The sequence below is a fragment of the Chroicocephalus ridibundus genome, chromosome 20 (genome assembly GCF_963924245.1).
Source record: "Chroicocephalus ridibundus chromosome 20, bChrRid1.1, whole genome shotgun sequence".
Classification (NCBI taxonomy): Eukaryota; Metazoa; Chordata; class Aves; order Charadriiformes; family Laridae; genus Chroicocephalus; species Chroicocephalus ridibundus.
The window spans coordinates 4,664,038-4,691,580 of NC_086303.1; the positions used below are offsets into that span (position 1 = coordinate 4,664,038).

At 56.6% G+C, this 27,543-nt stretch overlaps 1 protein-coding gene across 2 annotated transcripts in view; it reads right to left on the reverse strand.

Annotated features, from left to right (window-relative positions):
• The window catches only part of LRRN2 (leucine rich repeat neuronal 2), a 34,603-nt gene extending 25,134 nt beyond the window's left edge, over window positions 1-9,469 (reverse strand). The window contains exon 1 of one of the 2 annotated variants that reach the window (XM_063356705.1): window positions 9,321-9,469. The gene's annotated coding sequence lies outside the window, so the exon portion shown is untranslated. Of the gene's footprint in view, window positions 1-8,906; window positions 9,212-9,320 lie in introns of those variants that run through there. The other variant, XM_063356704.1, reaches the window with a different exon arrangement.
• Window positions 9,470-27,543: the final 18,074 nt, after the last annotated feature.

Below are 27,543 nucleotides of genomic sequence, written 5' to 3' on the forward strand. Positions count from 1 at the left end.
TCCAACCATGAAGATTCTATGATTCTATGATTCCCACCACAGCCCACATCTCGATGAGCTGCTGCTCTATTGCCCCTGCAGATGCCCTGGGGACATGAGGTCCTACCAAACCTACTGGTGCATGGAGGTGGCAGAGGCTCAGCCAGCAGCGAGAGGGAGCTTGGCTCTCCCTTCCCCCGTCAGCAGCGGCCCCCCCTTGCATTCAACACCTGGGCTCAAAGGTTGCAGGACAGAGCAAAGAGGAGGGAAGCTCCAGCAATAAAAAAGCAAGGACAAGAGCAGATCCGGACTGGTGAGGACCCGTCAAACGAGGGGAACAATCCCCTGCCCCTGCGCTGCAGCAGCTTGTCACTGACCCTAAAATCCCCCAGGTCTTCCCATGGTTTTATCCGAGGGTTGAACATTTCAGGGTTAAACATTTCAGCCAGTAATTGCAAACCCGATGTTTCAGCAGCTTCTTAGGACGTGACAGCCAGAAAGAGCACATCAGTGACATTAAAGGGTTGGAGGTGAAGCTGTTCCTGGCCATGCTGGTGACTTTGTCCCCTTGGTCTCTGCTTGCCCCCCACGCTGTTTCCCATGTAGAACAAACAGAGCAGTGAAAAACCCAAGACTTGATGGTTTGTGCCTCTGAAGGAACCAGGCAGAAAAGCTGAGCGCCACACACTCACCTGCTGAGAACCCCGCACTGCTCGCAGGGCCCAAGCACAGGTTCGGCAGCCAGAAAATGGCCCCCAGGTGAGGGCAAAAAGACTCTCCGAATCTCTGAAAAAGCCTCCCAACGCTTGCAAAGCCAGCCCTGGCCATGCCCGGGTCCAAGCCCTTGCTTTCAGCCCGAGGGAGCCGGGCAGCCCTGCCTGGAGCATAGCTCCAGCCTCGCGAGCTGCTGGGTGATGCTCATGAGCAGCTAAGAAGTATCTAATCCATCTGAATAAATCTGGGTGAGGCATTACTTTTGGTATTAAGCACGGATTTTAAAAAGAGTGCATTTGATTTTCTCTCTGTGCTGAATTTCACCAAGGAAAAGCTCAGGCGTCCTACCAGCATGGGTGGAAACAAGACACTGAAGTCACATCTCGGACCCCATCAAACCCTGCATCAGTTTGGGGGTCTGCACAGTCTGGGACCCCTCTTCCTTCGCCCGGGGCTGTTGCTTTCCACTCCGTCTGGCTCCTGCCCGGTGAGAGCCATTCCTCTCCAAACCCCGTGGTCCTCCAAACCTTCTCTCAGCCTCACTGGGGGAAAAACAAGCCGTGATTTAGCACCTGCCTCTTGCAAAGTGCTGGCCACTGGCTCCCGTCTCTGCTCTCCCTGGGAAGCACCGAGGATGCTGCGCCTGGTGTGGGGGGCAGCACCGGGGCAGCCCCCCCAGCCCAACCTGGGCTCCGGCACCGCACGGGATGCGCCTGCTCTTAGAGATTGAGGGGAGACGAGTTAACCTCCGGCAGCCAAAAAAGCCATAGATTGGTGCAAATGCCGATAAGTCATTAGGAATCATAAGAAAAATGTACGGTTGCCATAGCAACTGGCAGGCACAGCCGTGGGGCTGCTTCACCCCCTCCTCAGGCACGGAGCAGCTCCAGGTGGGGATGGAGCCAAAGCCCTGTGCCGTGCCCTGAGAAGCCACCGCCACCGGGGAGGGCTCGGCAAGGCGGGGGCAGCTTCACCAGCATCGCCCTGACGGGCTTTGGGGGTGCTGAGTCCCTCCATGGGGAGCAGCAGGGCTTTGTCGCCAGCAGAGACCCCCAAGATGCTTTCTAATGGGATGGGGACCACTCGGTCCTTTGCCAACCATGGGGCTGACTCTGCCATTATGAGCCATGGGGGCTGCACGTCCCCCCCTGCACCCACCCGCTGGGGAGGAACCAACACCCAGCCCTCAAATCTCCACCTTTTCTGTACCAAGGTCCGTGTCCGTCCCCCCCCCCACTACGTGCTGGTCCCTGCCCATGGCCAAATCGCGGGGCATTGGGAGGCTGATAAAAGTCCCTCCCCAAACTGAAGGGGATGGAAGAAGCCTTCAGGGGTGAGGAACTGTGCTTATTCTTGGCAAAATGCATTCCCAGTTTATTTTAAATCATCGATCTGACTGCTGGGAGCCTGGGGGCGGAGGAGGGGAGAAGGGAATTGCTAGCAGAGAGGGAATTAGCCCGTAGGAGCCTGCAATGAGCCGGGACAACCGGGCCACTGGCATTGCTGAGTTTGGAGGATGCTGGGCTGGAGCCGGAGGCTTTGAGCCGAGAAGTGACCCTGAAGTCACTTCTCCTGGAGGGGCTGCGGGAAGGACGAGCGTTAAGGATCAAAGGTGCATCCCAGCTGCTCCTTCGCTCATCCCTCTCCTGCTAATTGCAAAGCCCCCAGTTTCCAGGGCCGCCATGCAACAGGGAAACTTTGTTCCTGCCCTGGGTCGCGCCGAGCCGAGGGCTGGCTGTCACCCGATGGAACGAGGCTCCACCGCACCGCCCGGTGCCCGTCCGCCCAGCGCGGGCAGAGCGTGAGGAGTTGCCACTTCTCCCATCGTCTCCGGGAATTACAGCCCCACGTGCGTCCCCCCCCTCCCCGCGCCGCAGCTGCACAGGGCTGGCGGAAATGTCACCCACTTTGTCTTTAATTCACAAACATCGTTTCCCCCCCAAGGAATCTTTTTTCGTTTGGGTTTTTTTTTTTTTTATTTTTTTTCCCCCTCGATTTATTCACAGAATGAGATCTCTTCCGAGTTTCCGTGAGTGGCTCATCACCTCTTAGTCATCCCAAGCTGCCGGGGGGATCAGGGCGCTGCGCCGCGGGGCGATCCCGCGTGGGGGGCAATGCCTGGTTGCAGGCAGCCCCGAGGGCAGGAGGGGGACGAAGGGTCCCCAGCACAGTGGGGTGACCCGCTGACTCCCCCCCCCCCCGCAGTCAATGCAAAGGAAGGATTCAGCCCTGCGGAGCCAGGAGCCACATCAGCGCCCCCCCCCCGTTGCCTCTGGCTGCAAACGTCCCCCCCCCGCCATGGTTTTTAAACCCACTCGACTCTGCAACTCAATTATTTACAGGCGCTGCCCAAGGAGACTGTCTGCACCAAGGACACCGGGAAAAATAAGATGGCACCAAGCCCTGCGCAAGGAGGATGGAGCTGGCACCCACCTCTGCCCCACAGCAGACCTACCGGAGTGGGGCTGGGGTCTGCCCCCCCCGGGCTGAGCGGGATGCCGTGGTGCATCGCCCTTTACTCTTCCGAGCGCACCCGCAATTTCCTAGGAGAACGACGACTTTGGCAGCCTGCTCCTCTCTTCCCTCCGTCCCCGCTTCCTTCCAGCCCCTTAAAAACAGAAACCCCGAGCAAAATGCAACGTCGGGGCTGCTCGGTGAAGCCCCCCGGCTCCCTGCGGCCCCCGCGCTGCAGAGCTGCAGCAGTCCTGCCGCTGCCAGCGCAGAGATGTCGGCACGGTAAGCGATGGCTTTCAGATGTAAACAGCCCCCTTCATTTAACTTCCCTTAAAACCTGAGCAAAACAGGGGAAAAAAACGTGCCAAGCCACGGGGGGGGGGAACAAGCATGGCCAAGGAAAGGGGGCCAAAGGGGTACGTCTGCGGCTTGCCAGGAAGGTTTAAGCAGCGAAGAGGGAGTCAACAAAATATTAAAAAAGCCATAAAGCTAGCTGGAGAGTGTCACTGAAATGCCTTTTGTCTTATTTAACAATGGCTATCTTCACAAAAAGGAAAGAAGGGGCGATTTCAGCACGGAGCGGGACTCGGACGCAGGCGACGGACGGGGGGTCGGGGCAGCCCCCAGACCCAGCAGCATCACGGCGGAGCCAGCCCCGGCCCTGCTCCTTGGTCCTTAAAAACGCTCCGGATGCAGGGACGAATCCTGCTGCGTGTCGAGGAACTAGAGGACCCACCGACTGCATGAGCCGCGTTTTGCTGCCGGAGGGTCGGAGCACCGCTGAGCCCCATCTTTGGGACAACCTGCCCGGCTTTGAGCAGCGGTGGCAGCACGTAGGAGTTAGGAAAAGTGACTCAGAAATAGGACTCGGCAGAATTTTCCATGGAAATAAAGGCCTTGTGCTGGGGGAAAAAAAAAAAAACAACCAAACAGCAGCTCCCGATCAACTGCAGCAATTTGCAAATTGGGATCAAGCGCCGCAGACCCTTTTTTGGGCCAACGTGTCCAAAGTCCAAATGGGCTTTTGAAGTCAAGCGCGCGGCTTTGATTGCGCGTTGCCAAACAGTGGTTTGAACAACCAAAGCACTGAATTCAATTTAATAATCACACTACGAAGGAGTGTCAGACACCCAATTGCAATGCTTATTCCAGCACAAACCTAAGTCGTTCATTTTCTGACGTTTCACAAATAGGAAAAAAAAACCAACATTTTTTTCCTTTTCAGGTAACCAGATGCTTGTGGTTTTGGTTTTTTTTCCCTCTATTTTTCCAGGCTGTTGATCTCTATCCGTACGGTCCTGATGGGACACGGGACAGAGCAGAGAGAGAAGCTTCCCTGGGCTCTGGGGCAAAGATGCTCTCTTCCCCCGAAACCTGGAGTCAGCTCATCTCTGCCTTTGGGAAAAGCTGGTTAAAATGCAACCCCCTCCTTTTATACTGTTTACAAATTCCTCGCTGATGAAGGCTTTTAAATTCAAAGCAAGCGTTATTAAGTCTCACAGAAGCACAGCGGCCTGTCTTCATGCAAAAAACCAATTTTTTCAGCTTGAACCTGAAAACAGAACTCTGCGTTGGTCAACAGGAAGGACAAAGCCGGTCACGCTCCGACCTCGCACGCCAAGTTTAATCTCGGAGTGATTTTTTTTTTTATGTCTGGTTATAAACGCCACAAAATATGGTTTTATAATAGCGCCTGGGATGGGCTTTTAAAGCCGATGGGTTGCTCTGGAGCCTGGATAGGGTCAGGAGATATCAGAGCATTTATAAGCTGCTGGAGGGGGAAGCTGGCATTAATTCTGAGCAGAGTTGGTGAATAATTTATCACAAGTAATTTATTGACTAAGTTTGTCTCTTTTCCCTGTCTGGGTGAAAAGCACCCCAGTGCCGAGAGCCAGCACAAGACTTAGGCACCACTTAAGTCCCAATTAAGCCCTTTGTGAATTGTCTGGGAACGGATCCCAATTTTCCCATATTTATTTGTTATTCAGAATTACACGCCAAACAGAGCCGGCACATAATTCCTGCTCTGCAGCGTGTTTGCAAACACTTCCCGGGGAGCACCCACTGCGAGGACTCCAGTCGTTTTGGGGGGGATGGGGGTGCCCCATCCCTCCCCGACAGGGATGGTGTCATTTGGGGGACCCCATTTTCCACATCGAGGAGCCCCAGGCGCTCGCCACCACCAGGGGGGAAGGCAAAAGGTGCTGGGGCCGCCATCCCCCTGCTCCGAGCTCCAACCGGAGCGATTTTCTCGCCCATTTATCGCCTCCCTAAAACCCACCCATTGGAACAGCCTTTTACAAAAACCTGCTATAAATATACTTATCACAAAATGCTCTCTGCCATCAACAACGGCTAAACCTGCACATATATTTCACCGCCTATGAGCTGGCTGATGTCCTGGAACAGTGTCGGGCATTTCGGTGGCTGCCCAGTTCCAGCGCGGGAGGGATGCCGGGAGGGACGCGCCTGGGCACTGGTGTGCCGGAGTCCAGGGCACGGCCGTGGGCAGGCACAGGAGGGCAACGAGGGGATGCCCTGGGCTCCACGAGGAGCTCACGACCCAAGAGCATCAACGACCAAACCCTAAACTCAAACCCAACGTCCCAGCGCAGAGCCTTCTCCGCAGAGACTTCTTAAGGAGAAGTTTTAAACTCGTCTAATTTTACTGTTTTTCCTGGCGCGCTCCCAGCGAGCAGCAGACAGCGCTCTGCGCTCGGCAGCAGCCCTAATTCTCCTGCTCCTGGCTTTCCCCAAGCAGAGCTGCAGCTCTCGGTGGAAAGCACAGGAGAGGGCATTTCCCCCCCACTCCGGGAACAACAATTTCGTTTCCAGGAGGAGAACCAAAGCCACGGGTACCTCCCACGCGTGCTGAGCAGAGGAAGAGCCACTATCGCACCTCACCTTCGGCAGAAGGCAGCGAAACAGCCCCTCGGCGTGTTTCCTGGCTAAAAGGATGCAAGAGGAAGAAGGGAAGGTGGTGGCGAGTTTCTGTGTGAGAGGAGGGGATCCCACGGGCCCCGGGCTGGCAATTCTGCTCTTTAGGAAATCAGCCACATGCCAGCTGGAATGCTCTCCATCCCATGGATGGCTTTTAGGACAGAAGGGAAGAGGCAGTAGTGACCAGGGTCTGCCCTGAAGGTGATTTAGGAGATACATCGTCTGCTGGTTATAAAGACAGGGAGAAAGCCCTGTTTTTTAGGACTTCCCTGCATTTGGAGCGGTGCTGGTAGCGTGGTGAAGTTCCCAACCTTTCAGACGCCCACCTGGGACCTAGCTCTGGACCTTCCTAGCATCCTCCATCCCTGTCCTAGTCGGGAAATTTAGGATCACATCCCTAAATGGCAGTGATCAGCTACAGCGAGGAGCGGGGACAAACCCTCTGCTGCCGTGAGCCGGCATGGCACTTGGAGGCAGGAGGAGCCGCGTCTGGTTGGAGCAGCAGAAGCTCGGCTCCGCGTTGGGAATCGCAGCCTCCGCCGCATCTCCTTTGAAGCGCTGAGCAGAGGGGCTGCCCCAGCCCCTCCGGGGGAGTCAATTATGCAGCTTAATATCCAGTGCTTTCCTGATGCTCCGACATCCCGAGGGAGGTGGGATGGGTTTGGTTGGGGTCCTGCCTAACTCACCACCCCCTTCCCCTGCACCTGAGGGATTTTCCAGGCTCTGCGATGGGTGTTGGCACAGTTCAGCCCCGGCAGCTGATACCGAGCTCTTTGTTTTACATTGCAGAAGATAAAAAAAAAAAGATCCCACGCAAAGGAAGGGGTTTGAAATGGCTGAGGAGCAGAGACTCGTCCCCAGATTTGGCCCTCAGCCCTGCCCTGCACAGCCACTGATGCCAATGCCAACTGGGTGCCAAAGCAGCCCCCCCTGCCCACAGAGAGGACCCAGGGTGCTGGGGTGGCAGCACTCAGATGTCAGGGAAAGGAGAGGCAGGAGCACCAGGAACAGCTGTGTCCCCAGCACAGATGCTGGGCCAGCAGGACCAGTGTCCTCTGCCCCGGGGAGCCAGGACCGGAGCCGGATGATGGTGCCCCACGTCCCAGGCGTGAGCCCCAGGACCGATGGACACCCCCGAGAGGAGAAGCCCCATGGCAGGGAGCAATCAGCGCTCCGGGAAACTTGCACCCAGCCACATCCCGTCATCCCGCGGCCGCACCGCGCTCAGGCTTTGAGAGATGGAAACGAGATGTTCCCTTCCCAGCCTTCCTGTGAGCAACGCCTGCGTCCGGGCTGCGGGATCAGGGCTGCTCATCCTCAAAGCAACAGCAGGGGCTGGGTCCTGGCTCAGCACCGGCACAGCAGGGGGTGACAGGCAGCATCCCTGCGTAGCTTCTGAGCCCCCAGCCCTGGTAGATCATGGCTTGAGGAACCAGATCCTCATGGCCAGAGGTGATGGCAGCACCTACCTGCAACTTCCAGCAAAAGCCTCCCTGGGAACACTACTCCCAGGGTCCTTTTCCCACCCCACAGTGCCCAGCCTGGAGCATCCCCTCCTCCCCTCCGGGGTCCCACTGCCAGGCTGGGACAAGCCCTGGGGAGCACAGGGCTTCACCCCCTCCTCCCCCATGGGAGAGAAGGGCATTGCTGAGATCTCTCCAATCCCTTTTTTTTCAGGCTCCGGCAGGGAGCAGGAGGAGGTGGGGAGGGTCCGACGCCTGCCTGAGCATCGGGGAGAGGCGAGCCACACACGGAGCCATTGGGGTCCCTCCCCACCCCGAGCACCCTTCCCGGACCGGGTCAGCGCAGGCGGGTGCTGGGGTCCCTGCAGCAGGTCCCTCCCTGTACACAGACCCCCGGGAGCCCGGGTCCCCATCGCTCCCCAGGCTGGCAGGGCACGGCCACGCACCCCACGCTGCGGGAGGGGACGGATGCTTTGCACGGGGGTACAAGCACAGAGACTGCGGGTGGGGGCATGTCCTGTGTATCTGCGTCGGGGAGACGCATGCATAGAGTTAGGAAGGGTTGAGGCAAACGCAAAACCAGCACAGAAATCATTAAAATGACATCATGGACCCAGGGTGGCTGCTCCCTCGGTCTGCTTTGCCATCACCTTTTGCCTGCCACCCCCGGGGCAGCCTGTCGTCTCCTTTGGGTGGCACCAGCAGGTGAAGGAGGGTTGGGAAGGAGGGAGGGAGAGCAAAGGACCAGGCTGGTTTATTCGGCACGGCTTCTTTTCTACGCCTAACTTCACTGCTTTAACGTTTTCTGCGGAGCTCAGGCACAGAGGGGTTAAGGCGTTGGAAGCGCTGCTCCCGGCTGGATCGCATCCTGCCAGCGTCCCTGGGCAAGGCTGGATTTCAGTCTCAGCAGCATCAACCCCCGCGCATCGCCACGGGGTTGGCCACGGTCACCCCACGTTCCCCTCGGTGCCTGGGTGACGACCGACTCCATCCCAGAGGAATTTCCAGCACTGGGAATCCAGCTCCCTCCATCAGTGCCAAGGGAAACCTCTTTTCCCTCGGCTGCCTCACGCACCCCTTGCCCAGTCCTGGACCACGCACCGTCGAGGCGCCGATGCCATGAGCCTTTCCTATTTTCACCTGCTTTTTTTGCTTTTATTTTCAAATACTCCATTTATCCTCCGTGCCAGAGACCAGCGAAAGCAAAGCTCTGGAAGGAAGGGGAAAAAAACCCAACCCCAAACAAACAAACTGCCGAGCAGCCGGCACTGTGTTGCAGAGCCCCCAGGCACATAAGCCCCCCCAAAAGTCACAACCGACAGACAATACAGTTAATGGGGCTGGAGCCCAACTTACCCTTGGACTCTCCTCCCGTCTCCCAGCGTTGCTGTCATCCGCCTGCCCGCTCCCCGCCACAGCTGCCCGCACATCTGGCTCGGGCAGAGCCCCCACCGGCAGACAAAGGGCCGGGGTTGCGTTGGACCTGCCAAAGCTGGGGGGTCCGTCCTTGTCCCTTTGGGGATGGGGGGACAGGGACAGCAGGCCACCCCCCTGCCAGGCTGCCCCCACGCTCGCCCTCAGCGCCCGGTCTGGAGGCAGCGGGGAGAGACCATCATCCTTCCCTCGCACGCTCGCCGCTCCCCGCTGCCTGCAAAGGCTCCCCCCTCCTCCTCTTTTCTCCCCTCCCTTTCCCAGTCCTCCTCCTCCTCCTCCTCCTCCTCCTCCTCCTCCTCCTCACTCCAGTCTTGTCGCCACGGACGTGCCACCCACCTGAATCAGCTCCTGCCGGCTGCTCGCTTAACTCCTGCGGCTCTGGCGAGCGGCCGGGGGGGCAGCCCGGGCACCCCCAGCCCCTTGGGGTGATGCTCCCCAGGACCAGAGAGAAAAAGCTCCTGCAAAGGCTGTGCTGGCTGCTCCGCATCCTGCTCCCGCTGCAGCGGAGCCCGCTGCAGCACCGGGGTCCCCTCCCCACAGGCTGGGACACTGGGGTCACCCAGCCCGGGGGCGGGCGGTTCTCCCACATGGCCCCACATTAGGAGGGAAGCAGGAGATTCGATAGGGTGGACTCGTGGCCCAAATCCCCTCCTGTCCGCCAGCACCCAAAGGGCTTTTGTTTGCCTTTGGAAAGATCTGTCTGGATGTGGTCCTTGGGGCCACCTACCCCATCCCGGTGTGCCCAGGGTGACACCCATGGGGTTTTGCAGCACCTTCCCCTGCCCCTCTGGCTCTGGCTGAGTCCCCAGGCAGGACACGCTGCCAGTAGCTCATCTCCTCTGGAAGGGGATGCTCAGAAACTCTTAACCTTGAAAAACATTGGGGAAAAGCTGCCTTCTGCTTTGCTGTGTCTCAAACGGAGAGGTCTGGGGTCCCAGATGCCTGTCACCCTTCTTAAGAGGTGAGGGACAGAGACCCCATCCCCCTTCGCACCCCAGTGTGACACAGGGAGAAGTGTCTCAGAGCCAGGCACAGCCCTGGCTCTGACAAAGGCAGGCTTTGGGGCGGGTGCAGCAGAGCAGCCCCAGCTTTTGTTTGCTTTCCAGCCGTCTCTCCCCAGAAATGCTTTCCCCATCTCCATCCAGCGGCTGTCAGAGCCCTGCGGATGCCACACACCCCCCGGGGAAGTGACAGTGGCCATTGAATCCCCATTTCATGCTCAGTGAGCTGAGCTGGGGGTCTGGCTCGTTCCCAGAGCATTTGCCTGGGGCGGTGGGCTGGACCGCAGGGACGGAGAACAGACGCGCGCACAGGCGAGAGAGCCAGAGAGGCAGAAGAGGAGAGAGTGGAGTGACCTGATTTAATTGGCAGGACTTCAATAACATAAAATCCCTGCCCATGTGCCCAAACCAAATGGGTGATGTTCTGGCATGTTGGCCCCCATTCAGCCAAGCGTTTATGCGGATACTTAATGGGAACACATGCTTAATGTTAGCCTCGCGTAAACGCTTTGCAGCATAAACTGAGAGTCAAAGAGGGGTCTCAGCTGGAAGGTCCCCTCACGGCTTTTAAAACGGCAAGAGGTGAAATGTGAGGCTTTATCCAAATACTGGGGCATGCGGGGTGATGCCGCTTCATTTTGCAAAAACCCCATAAGCATCCTATGAAAGCTGCTTCTCTTGTGGGAGGATGGAGCTCCCCGTCGGTCGGAGAAGCCCTTCCAGATGGTCTTTGTGCCGGTGCCCACCTCCTGCTGCTGCTGCCAGGACCACAGGGGCTTAGAGGGAACAGGGGCTGGGATTGCTTCTGGTTTTCACCCCCCCCTGTGCTGTGGGGCTGGCAGGGCAAGCGCCTTGCGCCCTCCCCTCCCACTCAACATCGGGGCAGAGGGGCTGAGCAGGTGGCTGGCCACACCAGCCCACTGCAAACCACCCAGTGCCCACCCCCAGTGAGGCATCCAGCACCCACAGATCACAGAAACAGAATCACGGAACAGTTTATGTTGGAAGGGACCTTAAAGCCCATCCAGTTCCAACCCCCCTGCCATGGGCAGGGACACCTCCCACTAGACCAGGTCGCAGTGAGCAAGGGGGAAGAGCTGCCTTGTACTTCCCATGGTGCAGGAGGCATCTCAAGCCCACCCCAGGTTGCTGCACGGAGGGCTGGCTTCAGCTCAGGGAGGAACAGGGAAAGCTTTGCCACGGCCATGTGGCCATGGGTGGATGCTCCTGCCCTCGGCTGGGTCCCTCTGCAACATCGTATAGCTCCTGGGGACCGTTTTCAGGGCACCCTGACCTAAACACGGGCCTGGGGGAGGTGGGGTGGCAGTAGCTCCCTCCCCAGCTGCCAGAGCACCATCGATCGGAGCAGCCGGCGCTGCAGAGACCTTGCTCGGGGCTGGACCGACAAGCAAACTCCATAGAAACAGCTGAACCCAGATGAACTGCACAGGGCTTTCATCCAAGCCTTGGTACAAGCTTGTACAGCACCGTTAAGCCCAGGTCATTTAATCACTTCTCATTGCAAGTACGGGGGGTTCAAAGGTGCTTGTTTGGTCTTAAGACTAATTGAGTTTCTCCTCCTCTGCCGCAGACTCCCTGCGCGAACTCCGGCAGGTCCCTCACTCAGTGACCCCCTTCCCATTTGCCGGATGGGGACACTAGTGTCACCTCCTGGTGACATGGGACATTTACTGCCTCGCAGAGGGAGAGATGCTGGCCCATGGTTGCCAGCGTTCCCCCACGTGCTTTAGCTGCAGGAGGAGAAGCATTTCTGTAACCTCCGCTGCAGGTGAGGGAAGGAGATGGAGCAAGGCTTTTCCCCCTGCTCCAGACACGTTGCCGGGCGGGGAGAAGCCGGCCCCGGGTGGCCAGGAGCCTTCTCTGTCTGACACCTTGCTCGTAACGGGGCTCCTCCGAGCGCTCAGCCAGCCTGCTGCGGATGATGACTAATGCACGTCACTCTGGAGATGCTATCTTCAGGCAGATGAGTACAGCCTGATCCAGGTTTTAATTGTGTGGGATTTTAGCCGAGATGGCACTAATTTATTTTCCCTGCTGCTTCAGCAGTTCTCATGCCTCTGCTGCACTTGAAGGCACCTGGAGCATATTCCCCTGGTGCAAGGGGTTAAAAACTTTTCTTGCTGGAGAAGCAGCTTGCAGTCTCAGGATGATTTTTTACCTACAGCCAGTTACACGTGTAGCGTTGTAAGGAGCTTCCCATTCCCCTTCTTATCCCTTAAGACACCACATTAGCTCCTTGGGGAGCAGCTCTAAGCAGTCTTATGGAGAAGCAGTAGATTTGGAGGGCTAAGCTTGGGCAAGCCGTACTCAGCCAAGCCTTAGCTCCAACAGACCTGGATGAACATGGGTCCTGGTGCCTCTGCCAGGTTTCCCATCCGCAGCATCTCCCCAGGCCAAAGGCAGGATTCCAGCCTCTCCAGGCTGTGCCAAGGCCAGGCAGGTCCTACACCCACTTGCGAACACTTGGGAGGCAAGAATTGACGCCCCCAGTCCCTGGTGGATGATGGCAGGGCTGCTTTGGATCCGTTCCCAACAGCAGTTTGCTCCTCTTCTTCCTCCCAGGCGTCGGCTGAGCCAAGCCTGGCATCGCTACCTCCCAGTGGGGACGGGAGCTGCTGGGTAAGAAGTACCCACACCTCCTGGAGACTCATTATTCATATATGGCAATTGGTTTTGGTGTCGCGGTTCTTATTATTCTTTAATGATTTAAGGACATAACGGCAGCTCCCTCAGGCAGCGTGATGGAGCCATAAACCCCGGGAGGTGTTGGGAAAAGCCGCCCGCGGCCCTTTCCCTGGAGCCAAAGAGGAGCCACCCCTTCCCCTCCCGCATCTCCCTCGTGCGGAATAAACCAAATCACATCCCCGCAGCTGGCAGTAAGTTATTGCCGGCCTATCGCTGGTGCAGGACAGAGCCGTAACTCAGGCGGGCTCCGGCTGCTCCTGAGTTACGGCATCTCTGCCGCCCGTGGCAGGGCAGCTATACATTACCCTCGGCGCCCGGGGCTCTCCTGTTGTGCATCGCTGGAAGCAGGGATCGATAAGCCTTCTGCCTTTGGCAGCAATGCCAAGAAAAACCAGCTGGGTAAAACACAAACCGGCTAGCACAGCCCGAGCCCCGGAGCTTCCCTGATTTGCCTTAAAAAAAGAGGTTTTCAAGGATCTACTACGTGTTTTCCTCCTACTCCCACTGTGTTTCTCTCTCCGCTGCTGTGCTTCTCCCAGCCCTGATCTGGGACCGCGACTCCTCCCTGGAGCTGGGGGCTGCTCCTGCAAACCCCGGGGGAGGTTTTGGGCAGCGTGGGGCCCTGGAGCTGGCTGCGACACCAGCTTTGCACCTAGGAGGAATGTTTGAATAATTGCTCCTTTGGAGGAGTAACATATATTTGGAGTTTAGGAGGCAGGAGGCTTGGGGAGGCTCGGGGAGGCTCTGTGTCGTCTGGAGCTGCCGTGTACCCACACCAAGCTTTTTCAGGGTTATCAGTAAATCCACACTTCCACCGTAGGTACTATTAATGTGCTATTATGATGATGTTCGTGATCATATTTTTATATATTTTTATAGTGTCTTTTAGTAGTTGTTTTGGAATGGTTTCCAAATGCCTCAAGATCAGCCCGTGCGTGTTAAAACGCTGCCCAGGGAAAACTCCCTGTCCCCTCCCGAAGAAGGGGAGCAGAGGTGCAGCAGGGCAAGGTGACAAGCCCGTGGAAGCCATCGGTGTCAGGGAGCCAGGGGGGGTCCTGGCCCTGGGGGTACGGCAAATTCCAGCACGGCTCAGCCACCGACAGGAGCCCAAACTTGCACCGGAGCCGGGGAAACGAGGCACCGCGAGGCCAAGGGCCAGATCAATAAAGACATTTAAGCATCTCCCTCCAAGCCCCCATTGATTTTGGTATCTAAATACATTTGGAGCGCTGGGTCTATACAGCCGAGCCAAGGTCACAGTGGAGTCCGGAGCAGCGAAGGGAACCGGACTCAGGACTCCTGCCCAAGTCCGAGGCGAGTGTCCGGAATGACGGGGCTGTCCTTCTCCCTGCCTGCAGGTGCTCGTTTCAAGCCGATTAAAGAGCGCTCGTCCCCCAGCCTCACACCACCTTCGAGAGATCAATACCAAACCCCGTCTTTATCATACAGACGGGAGCGGGGAGCCCTGATTAACCCCATTTCGGATCAGAGCAACCTCCCCGACGCGCCATGCTTCGCTCGGCCGCGGTGACAGCGATGGAGGGACACGCTGCATCCCCCCGGCTGCCGCACCGACCGCGATGGGTGGGAAGGGGGAAACGTTCTTCTGGTTACTCTATTCCTCTGCTTTGGGGCTGGTTTACAGCTACTATAAAAGCTGATAATAAATCAGGGGCGGTGCTATAAAATGCAGGAACAAGAATAGTTAGAGCCCAAAGGAGACCGGCTCCCTCTGCCAGCCCCAGAAACGCAGGAGGAGCAGCCCAGTTTATCTTCTCCCCTCCCCGTCATCTTTACAGCCGCCCTGGGAAGCGCGTGAGAGGGGTGAAGCCAGCCTGATGGAGTCCCCCATTACACGAACACGCCGGCAAGGCGTGCCGAATAACGTGGCCTTTTTTTTATGGAATGCGCTTTGCATTGCAGGAATTTTATATTGCTCTCTCTTCCTCTCCTTCACTCTCTCTCTCTCTCTCTCTCTCTCGCCGTCTTCGCCCCCACCCGCTCTCAAATTTACGGGCAGGAGATTGGTCCGGGGGGAAATAAACTTCCTAAAAAGCCCAACGTTCGCTGATAAAGAAAGGAAAAACCAGCGAAGAAAATGATTACCGTGCCTCCTGTGTTACGTGCTGCTTTAAGAGTCAAATTTGTTTCTTTTATTGCCAGACGAAACTGTAATTAAAAGGCTGCAGCGTCAGCCAATTGCAACTGAAGTTGTTGCTGTTTGCGAGCAGACAGGGCCATTAACACCTTTTGTGTCTGGGTCTTTTAATCGCGGAGGACCAGTTATCTCTTCCCCTGCCTCCCCGCAGATACAGAACCAGGTAGCTGCGACAGGGATGTACCGGGAAAATGGTGCCGCGAAGGCTTCGGGAGCTGCCTTCCTTCCCAGCTTCTGCACCGGCATATTAACCGCGTGCTGTGGTTTCCCAATGCTCTGCAGGGACAGCAAAGCTGGGATCCCGAGAGGGGACCGCCTGCCCCTTCCCTGTCCCCGGGCTCCTGCTGCAACCCCCTCGGGGACATCAGCCCGACCTGGCGATCCATCCCACACCGCGGAGAGAAACCCCGCAGAAATTTCAGGGGATGAGAAGAGGAAAGAGCGCAGGGGACAGGCTGGGAGGCAGGATCCAGTTCTGGGCTCCCCGGGTCAAGAAGGGCAGGGAACTGCTGGAGAGGGGACAGAGAAGGGCTACAAAGATGCTGAGGGGACTGGAACACCTCTCTAATGAAGAGAGGCTGAGGGATTTGGGTCTTTTCAGTCTGGAAAAAAGACAACTGAGGGGGGATCTTATCAACGCTTATAAATACTTCAAGGGGGGGTGTCAGGAGGATGGGGCCAGGCTCTTCTCAGTGGTGCCTGGGGACAGGACAAGGGGTAACGGGCACAAACCTGACCATGGGAAGTTCCATCTCAACATGAGGAGGAACTTCTTTGCTGTGAGGGTGGCAGAGCCCTGGCACAGGCTGCCCAGAGAGGTGGGGGAGTCTCCGTCTCTGGAGACATCCCAACCCCGCCTGGACGCGTTCCTGTGCCACCTGCTCTGGGTGACCCTGCTCTGGCAGGGGGTTGGAGGGGATGATCTCCAGAGGGCCCTTCCGACCCCACCATTCTGTGATCCTGTGATTCTGAGGGCTCGTGCGGTGCTGGTGTCTCGGGGTCCCCGCTGGAGCTTGGGGCAATGGGGGGTGCTGCTGAACCCGTGTCCCACTGCCTCCCGCAGGCTGGGGTCCTCCGGCACCCTGCACCCCAGCTTGGCCTGGCAAGAGGGGTGAGAAAGCCACACGGGCATCCAGGCCGGGCAGGGGGCCGCGGGATGTCCCTGCCGTGGTGCCTGGCAGGACCCCACATTCCCTGGGCGCGTTTCGACGCTGTTTGCCTCGGAGCTGCCGCTCAAGGAATATCGGTGCGAGGCAGAGCGAGCGGTGGGCGCCAGCAGATTTGTATTTGTCAGTGTTTCCATGGCGATGTGGCAGTGTCCTTGCCCCTTGTGCGTGCATGTGTGCATGCGCAGGCACGGGCTGACACGCGGGCGCACACGCATGTACACCCGGACAGCACACGCACACGCACGCACGCACATACACACGCTCAGCTGCACACACGTGGGCTCAGGACCGACACAGGACTAATTTCTCTTTTAATTCTTGGGAAAGCTGCACTTTTAGAAGACTCTAGTGCCTGAAGTTGTGAAAATATTTACTTTACAGCCAGCTCTGGTGTGCAGGTTTCAAGGTCTCAGTGCTTTCGAGCTCCCCAGGTGTGGGGATGAGGAGGAGCGAGACCCGGGCACTTGACCCAAGCTGCCAACAGGGTTATTTCATACCATGAATGTCACATTCAATAGAAATTAGAGAGTTTGCTGAGGAGTTCTCTCTCTCTCTCTCCCTTGATGGCTGGGATCCTGAGAACTCCTCGCCCGGGTGCCGGAGCCCTGAGCCCTTCCCTTCCTCCCGAAGCCACAGCGCTCGCAGGGTCCCGCACTGGCTGTCCCTGCAGGGAGTGCACGGCTTCTGCGGACGGAATGGGCTGGGGAGAGTCCTTGGATATTTTATATTGGCATCGGGATCAATACTGGTTCTTTAGTGTTATTAATGTTAATTTTCTAGTCTTATTCTATTAAATCTGTTAATATTTCAACTCTTGGGCTTCCTTCTTTTCTCCGATTCTGCATCCTGGATGGGGAGGGCTCATTGGGTGAGAGAATAATGAATTGTCTAAATGACAATAAGTTGTTGTGTGTTCTCCAAACCGCAACAGCACATATGCACATGCACATGCAGGCACACGCACGCTCACAGGAGTGTGCACACACGCACGCTCACATGCACCCCCATGAGCACACACCCCCCCCCAGCTTTTCTCCCTCTCCCTTTCCCTCCCTGTTCCATCCCGGGCTCCAGCGCTCCGGGCGCTGCTGGCTGCAAACAAGCACTAACAGCAGGCGGCTGCTCGCGCCTGCGCCCGCGGCTGAACACGGAGAACATACAACTTTGGAGGCGAAGGCTGCGGTTACAAGATGTAGCATTTATTTGTTTCTCTGCTGTGGGGCCATTCGCACACACGCTCTCCGTCGCTGCTGTTCGGGTGCTCGCCGGGGCTGTCACCGCCCCAGGTCACCAGAGAATGGCTCATTACTGGCATTTCATAAAAAAAAACCAGCCACCCAATCATCCTTTTTTCCCCCAGTGCAGGTTCCAGCAAAGGAGTTAATTACTCAGGGTAGCTCTGGCTAATGTGGTGCCTGGGACCGGTGTCCCACTGGGGCGTGCGGCATGCGGCAGGAGGTGAATATTTGCCCCCCGGGGAGGCAGGAGGGAGAAGTGGGGCGGTGATGCCGAGCCAAGGGACGCGGGGGGAGCTGGGGGTGCCTCTGAATGACCCAGCATGGTCCAGGGGGTGATGCTGGGCAGGACCCCCAGATGATGATGAGGAAGATGCTGGGCAGACACGGTGCTGGCACTCGCTGGGCTGCCCCAGCCTGCAGCATGGTGACCCCGCAGCGTTGTCACCTTCACCGAAATAGATCCCTCATTAGCCAACGCCCCGGCCACGGCTCTCCATCCTCCCTAATCCCATCAGCCTCGCTTATCAGAGGCTTGCCAGGAGCTCCGCGCAGGGATGCCGTCCCCATCCACACCCCCTCGTCCCAAGAAGAGCCAGGGGCGAGCGCAGGGTTTTCTTCCCATCTTGTTTTTTTTTTGTTGGGTTTTTTTTTTTTTTAATTGGAATCTCTGCTGAATCTGCTAATTAAGTTCTTTGCCTGCAACTAATATTGTGCTGCTAATTCCTCCCCAGAATGATCCCTCCAGCAGTCGCAGAGGTTATGTTCGCTGGCATCCTTCCACCGTTCCTTCATAAAAAAAGAAGAGCCCTTTTTAATCACTGCAAATGACTCATCGATGAGCAGCCCTGGTCCTCGGCCCCGGTGTGCCAGGGGGTGAGCCCTGCCTGCCCTGCACCCTGGGGGCTCGGTCCCGGCAGGATGGGGCCACCCAGCACGGTCACGCCAGCGCAGCCGAAAGCTACCACGTTGTCCCCTCTCCTCGCTCAGCCCCTTTGCCGGCTGCAGCCCTGTGTGTGGGGACTCGGGGCGAAGTTTAAGCCTCATCTGCTTTGCAAAATGCCATGAATTATAGAATCACAGAATGGTTTGGGTTGGACAGGACCTTAAAGATTGTCCAGTGCCACCCCCTGCCCTGGGCAGGGACACCTCCCACCAGCCCAGGTTGCTCCAAGCCCCGTCCAACCTGGCCTTGAACCCCTCCAGGGATGGGGCAGCCACAGCTTCTCTGGGCAACCTGGGCCAGGGGCTCACCGCCCTCACAGCCAAGAATTTCTTCCCCAGATCTCATCTAAATCCCCCCTCTTTCAGCGTAAAACCCTTCCCCCTCGTCCCATGGCTCCCCTCCCTGATCCCGAGTCCCTCCCCAGCTCTCCTGGAGCCCCTTTAGGGACTGGCAGGGGCTGGAAGGTCTCCCCGGAGCCTTCTCTTCTCCAGGCTGAACCCCCCCAGCTCTCTCAGCCTGTCCCCACAGCAGAGGGGCTCCAGCCCTCCCAGCATCTCCGGGGCCTCCTCTGGCCCCGCTCCAACAGCTCTGTGTCCTTCTTGTGCTGAGGACTCCAGAGCTGGATGCGACAACTCCTGCGCAGGAGCCTGGGCTGCTCCATGCGCAGGATTTGGCCCGCAAACCCCCATTATTGCGGTGCCAGTGGAGCACAGCACCACGTCCTCCCGGGGGCACCGGGCTGTGATATGCTCCAAAAGGCCGTCTGCTCACAAACAGCATGAAAATTCAAGAGCTCTTTGATATTTTTCCTCTCCCCCATGTTTTCTTCCACTTTCTATTTTTACAAATAATACCTGGTCTCGAACTGAACAGAATACCAAGCGTGCAATTAAATCCCCGAGTGCCAGCGCTGCCTTTGAGAAGAGCTTCGAAGCATCTTTTCCTGGAGGCGGCGATGCCCCAGCAAAGCCGCAGCTGGCTCAGACCCTCACGCAGGAGCAGCAGCACTTAACAGAGCCTGACCCTGCTTCAGCACAGCCCTGGGTACCCCCACTGGAGACAGGATTGGACCCACACATCGCCTCCGAGCTGCACCCCAGCTCCTCCAGGACCAGAGCTCAGCCCCTCCATCCCTGATTTCTGTGATCTCAATTCCCATGAAATGCCAGTGAACTGGGGTGGGAGCAATCGCTCTCCCGGCCTGTTCTGAGCTCGTTTAAGCGCTGAATTGCTGGAAGGCAAAACCCATCAGGATTAAGAGGACGGAGCAGGGAGAATAATGCACATCCTGCATGTGCAAAGGTGGGAGGCGGGGAAGAAAACCTGGGACCTGGGTTTTTTTGGTGCACTAAAACATATTCATGCTGCTTTGACGTATCTGGGGGTGCTGATATCTACCCGAGTCGGGCAGAATGACCCCTTTGCTCCCAGTTCCTGGCAATGGAGGCAACCGGGCTGAGCACGGGGCAGGGCGCAGGGTGGTGGTGACAGTCACAGCTGCCTTAGAGCCACCCCAGGGCTGCTCAAGTGCCATCAGGCTGGGGCATGGCACTGCCCAGCGCTAGACAACAGGGACAAAACCCCGTGGCGGTGTGAGCTGGGCACGGAGAGAGGAAAACGGGTGGGATTGCAGCCCAGGAAAGCAGATGGGAGCTGGGGGAAACGCTCCCCGCTGGAGCTCCAGCCAGCTCCCGACGCTGGCAGGCAGCTCAGGAGGAGGAAGGCTGCGGGGTTGCCATGGCAATCAAGCATCTACAAATTCTGGGATTATTTATCTTCGGTTTTGTTTTGGCTGAGTGAAAGTAAGTCTTGCTTCTGGGCTCTTCAGCGGGCTGTGGGCACAAGGGAAAGGAGGGTGGGAGCTCAGCCCAGCGCTCTGTAGCATGGGGGTGCACATCATAGAAGATAAGAGATAAAATTAAAGGCATGTCTCAGCTCCAAAAAGGAAGCCTTTACCGAAAACAAGAGTTCACAACTCTGAACTCTAACAAAAAATGTTAAGTTTGGGCTGGTTTATTTGCCGTTTGCCTTTTCAGATACCCTGTAGCCCCAAATCTGCCACAGATCTACAATTATCTGGCACCACGAGGCCACCTTGTTAAATCTGGCACGTGCAATATGGGTTTGGGTTTCTTTAATTAGTCAGCTTTGGTGTCCGGATAGGTTTGAACTGGGCCCTAGATTTGTCTGGGGGGCTGTCTGCTGTCAGTTCAGCTGTCTGCTAGCAATGCTCTCCAAAGCAAATTCCCAAATTCGAGAGAGGTGATTGAGTGCCGCTCTGATTGATGGTATGTGAGGCCACCTCCCGCGCTCCACCGCGGCATCGCGTGCACTGGGAGCCCCGGCCTGCCGCGAATTCCTTCGCAAAGAGTCGGCCCGTGTCCTCCCGCTCGGGGCTCAGCCCGTCACGGCCGCGCTGGTGGCACCGGAGGAGATTAAAGATGCTCGATTGCAGAGCATGGACTCCTTCCAAACGTCTCTCTGTGAAGCTGCTGTCACTCAGGCTGTGGAAAACAAGGGGACCGGGGTGGGGAGGTTTGGAGATGCCGGTCGCTGGGAACTTCTTGTCGAGGTGTAAAACAGAACGAGTGTCACTTCTAGAGCCGGGAGAGCCCTGAGCATTTACCAGCCCGTGTCACCTGCTGTCAGCTTCCAGCCTCCTCCTCCTTTGTAGGAGCCATTGCCGTAATTGCTTCTAAGTCTAATAAGCGATTCTTTTTGATGCCTTCAGTGTCACTGCTATGTAAATCCCAGTGCGAGGATGCTGTATATTTTATGGATTGGGTGTTTGCCGACGTCCCCGTGTGTGTGTGCAGCTAAAGGGACACCTTTGATTGTCGGATCAAAGAATCGTGAGAAACGTTAAGGACAATACGAGCAAAGAAAAACTCAAGGAAATCAGGAGCCTGCGGTTAAATTGATTTGATTTTGCCAATAGAGGTCAGTATGAAGTATTAAGGCTCCTGAAATTGTACAAAGAAATCCCATTACTCAAGGAACAGACGAGCTATTTTCAGAGAGGAAATGACGGGAGGGAGCGAGCGAGGGAGAGGTGGCCAGAGCCAAGGAGCTCAAGGTGGTTTGGGAGGAGATGTTGTACACAAATGGAAATGGCGACAAACCCCAAGCTGGGTAGAGCAGAGAGCCGGAGCAGCGCTTGGCTCAAAGGGGCCCCGTGTCTCCTGTGAGGAAGCTCGTGATCTCCCTCTGCTGCTGCATGACCCCTTCCCTGGCCTGGAGGATGAGAAGTCAAGAAAGGGCCGTGGCGATGCCTTCCCTCTCCCCAGCCCCAGAGCTTTGCAGGGACAAGGAGGAGAGGAGAGCTGGAGTTTGGATGTAGCTGGTTACTGGAGGAGAAGACCCCTGGGTGCAAACCCCCTTCCTCAGCTCTTGGACACAAGTTCTCCTGCTTTGTCCTCATCTCCAAAGGCCTTCGCTGCCCTTCTTCTATTGCTTCAAGTGGCTTTTGTTTTCCTGGGTATTCCCGGGTGAGCCGTGCTGCTCCAGATGGTGACCTGCTCGGCTATTCCAGGCCATCAGCTTGACTGCCCATGCCTGGGAGCCCGCCGGGGTCACTGCAGCTGCGCTCGGAGCCCCTCTACAAAAGACGCTGGGGTGGGGGTGGCTGGCAGGTGGACACCGGGGTTTATTTTCCACCGGTACAGCTCTGACAGTGAAGCCTCTGTAAAAGTGCAATGCAGAGGAATAAATTAAGCTGACAGAGCTTCCCCCCAAGCAGCAACCCCATCCCTTATCTGCAGATGCCTCGAGATGGCCAAGGAGCATCTGCAGGCTCTGGGCTGCCCGGTGCTGGGGGATGCACAGGGGCGATGGTCCCAGCTGGAGCTGTGGGAGGAGGAATGAGGACCTTCCCTGGCTAAGGATGGGTATGAGCTGAAGATGCTGAAGGAGCCTTAGATGAGGAACACCTTCACAGAATCACAGAATGGTTTGGGTTGGAAGGGACCTTTAAAGGTCATGTAGTCCAATCCCCCCTGCAGTGAGCAGGGACATCTTCAACTAGACCTTGTCCAAGAGCCGGTGCGTCTGTGTTTCAGAGAAAGCTCAGCTCTCCAAGCTGCCCCACAGCAGTGTCAATGGGCCCACAGCTTAAAAAATGCAGAAGTAGTGTGGGATTTGGCTAAACGACTGGAAGATGGAAACAACCTTTAGAAAGCCCTTCTTGGGAGGGGAGGAGGGGAGGGAAGGTTTTCCAAGAAACGCCACCCACCGTGTGGGGAGGACAATGACAAACGAGGTGAATTTGGAGGCTGCGGAGAAAACTTGGCAGAGCGTTGAAAATTTGCTGCCAGGTTTGGGGGAGCTTTAAATGGCATTTAATTAGCGGCATTCAGGTGGTCACAATACTGTTGAGGCACAGTGGCAGCAACAAGACAGTACGGCAGTTCCTGGCATTTGTTAATTAAAGCCACTCCTGACAGAGACTAATGACTTTTTAATGAATCTGTTGTCTTAATGTCTTATTAAGTTTTGACTTTCCCTTGCTATCCCCTTTGAGATCCTCTGCCCAATCTCCCCCCCCAGCTGCCAGCCGTTTTCCTGTGAGTGTTGGCATCCAAACGAAGGGACCGAGGCTTCGCCGGGAGGCGTGAGGACGGCTCCTCTCCTCTCTGCGAAGGGGCAGATCCAGCTGAGAGGAGCAGAGGGGATGGCACAGCTCCTGCCTGCAGGTGACAGAGCCCCAGTCACCTGAAAAAAAGGGTACACATGGATTATGGTGGAGAAATGCTGGCTGAGAGGGGATGGATGCTTCCCCCTCATCCCTGCTCCCCCCAGCCCTGTGGGACCCCTTCTGCCTCTTCATCTCCTGCTTTGCTGGTGGAGATGGCAGGGTGAAGGACAACGCTGGAGAAAAGCATCTTTCCCCAACACCTGGCATCAAGAAAGGTGCAGAGCAGAGGAATCAAACCCAAGTGAATCCATTAATCCGTACCACAAAAAGCAGAAAATACCCCCCCCGGAGTGGGTACCTGCCCTTTGGAGATGGGCTACAAGGGCAAAGGCTGGCACAGCCCCTGCTGCAGAGGGACCCAATGCGGGTGCAACAGCTGCTCTTACCAGTGGCTTGAAGGGATGGCCGGTCCCTGGACGGAGGAGCAGGGAGGACAAAGGTGGCCCCAGGGTATCAGAGGTGGGTGCTGGAGATCAGCCCCAGCCTCTGCTGCTGAAGCTCAGTGTGAACGTCTGCTGGGGAGTCGCATTCGGCCACCTCTCATTATACCAGTCCCTTGGGCCAGGATATAGGCAGGTAATTAAGCCCCTAATTCTCCTTAATTTGGCCAAACACGTACACGAAGGCATGGCCCTGCAGAGGGTGAATGACACACACACGTCACATAACCGTATGTCCCAGGAACACAGCAGCAGCACACCCCGGTGTGCGCACACCCGCACGGGGGAGACGCACCTGACGCACACGCATTGAACACGCGTGTGCAGGGGCAGCAGGCACACAGGAGCACACGCGCACACCGATGCGCACTGCCCAGCTGTGCACGCGTGCACACTCAGTGTCCCTGCGCTTTCGGACCTGGGGCACAACTCAGCTCAGTGCAGCCGAATTTTTAGCGTTAAGATGCTGCCGGGGTGTTGCTAGAGAGCAGAGAAGCCACTAAGCCCAGGTATCTGTCAGCGGGCCAGCAGGTTCGATCCATCGGGCGTCAACCCTTGGCAGAGCTCTGCAGAGCGCTTGGCATTTAATCCTCCTTTCCCGAGCCTCTGCTCAAGGACGAGCGTGCTTGGACATGCTCAGCCCCCCCGCAAAATTGCACACTCGTGCTGGTCCAGCCACTCTCGCTCGGCAGCGCGCTTGCAGGGGGGTGAAGCGTGCACGTCCCCCAGCACCGGCATTGCCGCAGTGTGACCGGGGGTTGTGTCACCTGCTGTGACATGCACACAGTACCACGTGGACACGCACGGGTCACGCGTGCTGTATAATCTAGATGAGCACAGGGATGCAAACACCGCCGGGGACAAGTCTGGATGCTCAGGGACTCACACGCCCACCCTGGACCTCAGGGACCCCAAGGATGCTGCATGTCCCCTAACTCCTGCCCTGTCCCACTCCCTTACACTGAAAGGCAGGCAGCGCTTGCTCCTCCGTCCCAACTCTGTCCCCAAATGTGGCCTAATGCCAGAGCATCCACGGCTCAGAGCCGAGCAGGATGGCAGTGTGTCGTGGTTTTGGCCAAATTGGCCAATGGCTGGCGACAGATGCTCCCCCCCAGCCTCTCATGCACGGAGGGGAGGAGGAGAGATAAAGAGATTTACGAGTTTAGAAGAAACAAAACTACTTTAATGAAATATTAATAAGAAAATAAAAAGGAAAATAATGAAATAGATACAATATATACAAAACCGTATCAAGCTCCCAGGATGGTATCACCAGCAGACACTGGGGGAGTCCCAGACTGGACTCAGTGACGGGTGGGAACTTGGTTCCACAGATGGAGTCAGGAGCACACGGATCAGGATCAAAGGCAGATGAACAGCAGGGTCCTCCTCAGACGTCAGCCATTGAAGAAAAAGAGCTGACCCTTTGATCCCTCAGCTTTTATACTGAGCTTTGGGCAGATGGGACGGAATACCCCTGTTGGTCAATTTTGGGTTCCCTCTCCTGTCCGCTCCTCCCTGCAGGTGGGACCCCTCTAGGCTTTTCGGCTTCCGACCCTCCAACGGGGCAAATAACGAAATTAGCTGACCTTGGTTGTTACAGCAATAAGGATAAGCAAGAGCCTCTGTGCACACCATTCCTTGGCACAAACTGCCTTATCACCCTGAACGAACCGTTTCAGACACCACGCGCTGTTAATGTCAGAGAGTTAGCAGAGGCCTAGCTAAGAGGTTAAAATTACTGAACAGAAAGTTGGTTCTGTTTCACCTCAAACCAGGACGCAGGGTAACGCTGCCATCTCTAAGGCGACGAGACGCGGGGAGCCTGGCACCCGCCTCCCCGCCGGCCACGGGAAAAAGCATTCACCGGGGCTTTATCTCTCGGAGCCACCGTCCCCGCTGCCGGCGCTGCCAAGGGATTTAGCTCCGGAAGCCTCCGCTAATCTGGGCGGCTGGAGAGGGGCACGGGTCTCTGCGCCCCTCGGCCTTGTGCCTGGGCTGGAGCAAAAGCATCTTTCTCCGTCGTCGGCGCTGCTGCAAAGCCCCCCGCAAAGCAGGAGTTAACTGCGAAGCGTTTTTAGGAGCGCTGGACCGGAGAAATCTCTGGGCAGGTAATTGAGGACGGAGCCGCTCCACGCGTTTCAGACCCTCTCCGCTCCGTGGCCAGCCGCTCTCCGTGGGTGCCACCACCCTGATTGAGAAGAAAACGTTTAGTGGAGTGGATGGAATGGGAGGAGAGAGGGAGGGAGGGAGAAAATGCAGAGAGGACACAGAATGAAGGTACAGACAGGAGAAAAAAAATGGAGGAGAGCAAAGACTTCTGCAGCCTAAGGCCCAAGAAACAGATGCAAATGGTTCCTTACGTGGAGGAAACCAACTGCCTCGTGGTCGAGGCACTGGGCAGGATTCAGCCGATCTTGACTCAGCTCCGGGCTCTGCCACCGGCTTCCTGACGTGACTTTGGACAAGGCACTGTTGGAACCAGGTATTTACCAGGTTTTCCCCAAAGGCCGAGTGCAAAATGTGGCAGGATCCTAATTGCATCCATTTGTCAGGCATCGCTCTCGCTACACGGATTCCCAGAGGCGCTGGGTAGGAGCCCACGTCCCACCGACTGCGGGGCTGACGCTGCTCTGCCAGTCGCCGGTGTTGACATCCTTCGGAAGAGCAGCAGGCGAGGATCCGTTTCAGAGAGAGCACAAAATCACAAAAATAGATCCCATTTCTACATCTATATTTAACACTCTGTGTTCTCCTTGGAATGGACTCAGGCTACGGCAATTAACTAATGATGAGGATGATTAAGGATTGCTCTTGCGCTTTACATTTATAGCATCTCTCCCACTTCTTTTATGAATAATAATTCTTTTCCTTTGCAATACCGTCAGAGCATCCCCAGGAAACCAAGAGGTAAAAGGCAAGGTAAATTAGAAAGGTGACCCACTAAATGGATCGGGGAAATGAATAAATCTGACGTTTACCTATCCCCAAAGCAGGACGAGAAGGTCAGTCCCGGCCAGGGTTTCCCCCCAGCTCTCAGGTGAGAGCGAGAGGCTCCAGCTCGGGCTGTGCGAGCACAGAAGCGTCTCTGGCTGCTAATGGAGCTCGAATAATAAACAACTGGGACCGCTCATGGGGATGCATTCAGGCTCCAGCCTCAAAAGCGGGGGGCTCTGGGCTGTGCTGGCTTTATGCGGTCTCTTTTCCGGCAGAAAACACCGATTTTCCAGGCGAAGGTGTTTTATTGCTGTAAGGTGGCGTAGAAGAAAGAAGGAGAAAAATAAAAGAAAATCACCAGAATAAAAATAGATGTGAGATAAATAGGAGGAAGGAATCAGGCCGGCTATCGAAGCCACGCTTCTGCTAGCCCGTTGGCAGGGCAGGGGAGTGAGCAGCCATCGCTCGCGGGGGGGGGACGGAAAGCAAGCGAGTGACCAGCAGTTCTGTGAGCTGCTATTCTGCTAGACCCCCGCCCACCCCAGCCCATTCAGCGTTGCTTTGGCAGTGAGAAATATTGTGCTTCTCCCAGAGAGGGAAAACAAACAGAGCATGAAATAAAAAAAAAAAAAAAAAAATCAACTAAAATAATTACAGGTTACAACAAATCAATTGGAACTGTGTAAATAGCCTTCAGGCAGGCGTAAGACACAATGTTCATTGCTTAACGTGCTCAGTGCTCGCTCGCTTCCCCGCACGCCTCGGCAGCCGCCACGGCTCGGTGATGGGGCGGACCGGTGACGAGGGGTCCCTGGGACAGCAAACCACAGAATCACAGAATGGCCGGGGTTGGCAGGGCCCTCTGGAGATCATCCCCTCCAACCCCCTGCCAGAGCAGGGTCACCCAGAGCAGGTGGCACAGGAACGCGTCCAGGCGGGGTTGGGATGTCTCCAGAGACAGAGACTCCCCCACCTCTCTGGGCAGCCTGTGCCAGGGCTCTGCCACCCTCACAGCAAAGAAGTTCCTCCTCATGTTGAGATGGAACTTCCCATGGTCAGGTTTGTGCCCGTTACCCCTTGTCCTGTCCCCAGGCACCACTGAGAAGAGCCTGGCCCCATCCTCCTGACACCCCCCCTTGAAGTATTTATAAGTGTTGATAAGATCCCCCCTCAGTTGTCTTTTTTCCAGACTGAAAAGACCCAAATCCCTCAGCCTTTCTTCATAAGAAGGAAGTTCTAGTCCCCTCATCAACTTTGTAGCCCTTTGCTGTCCC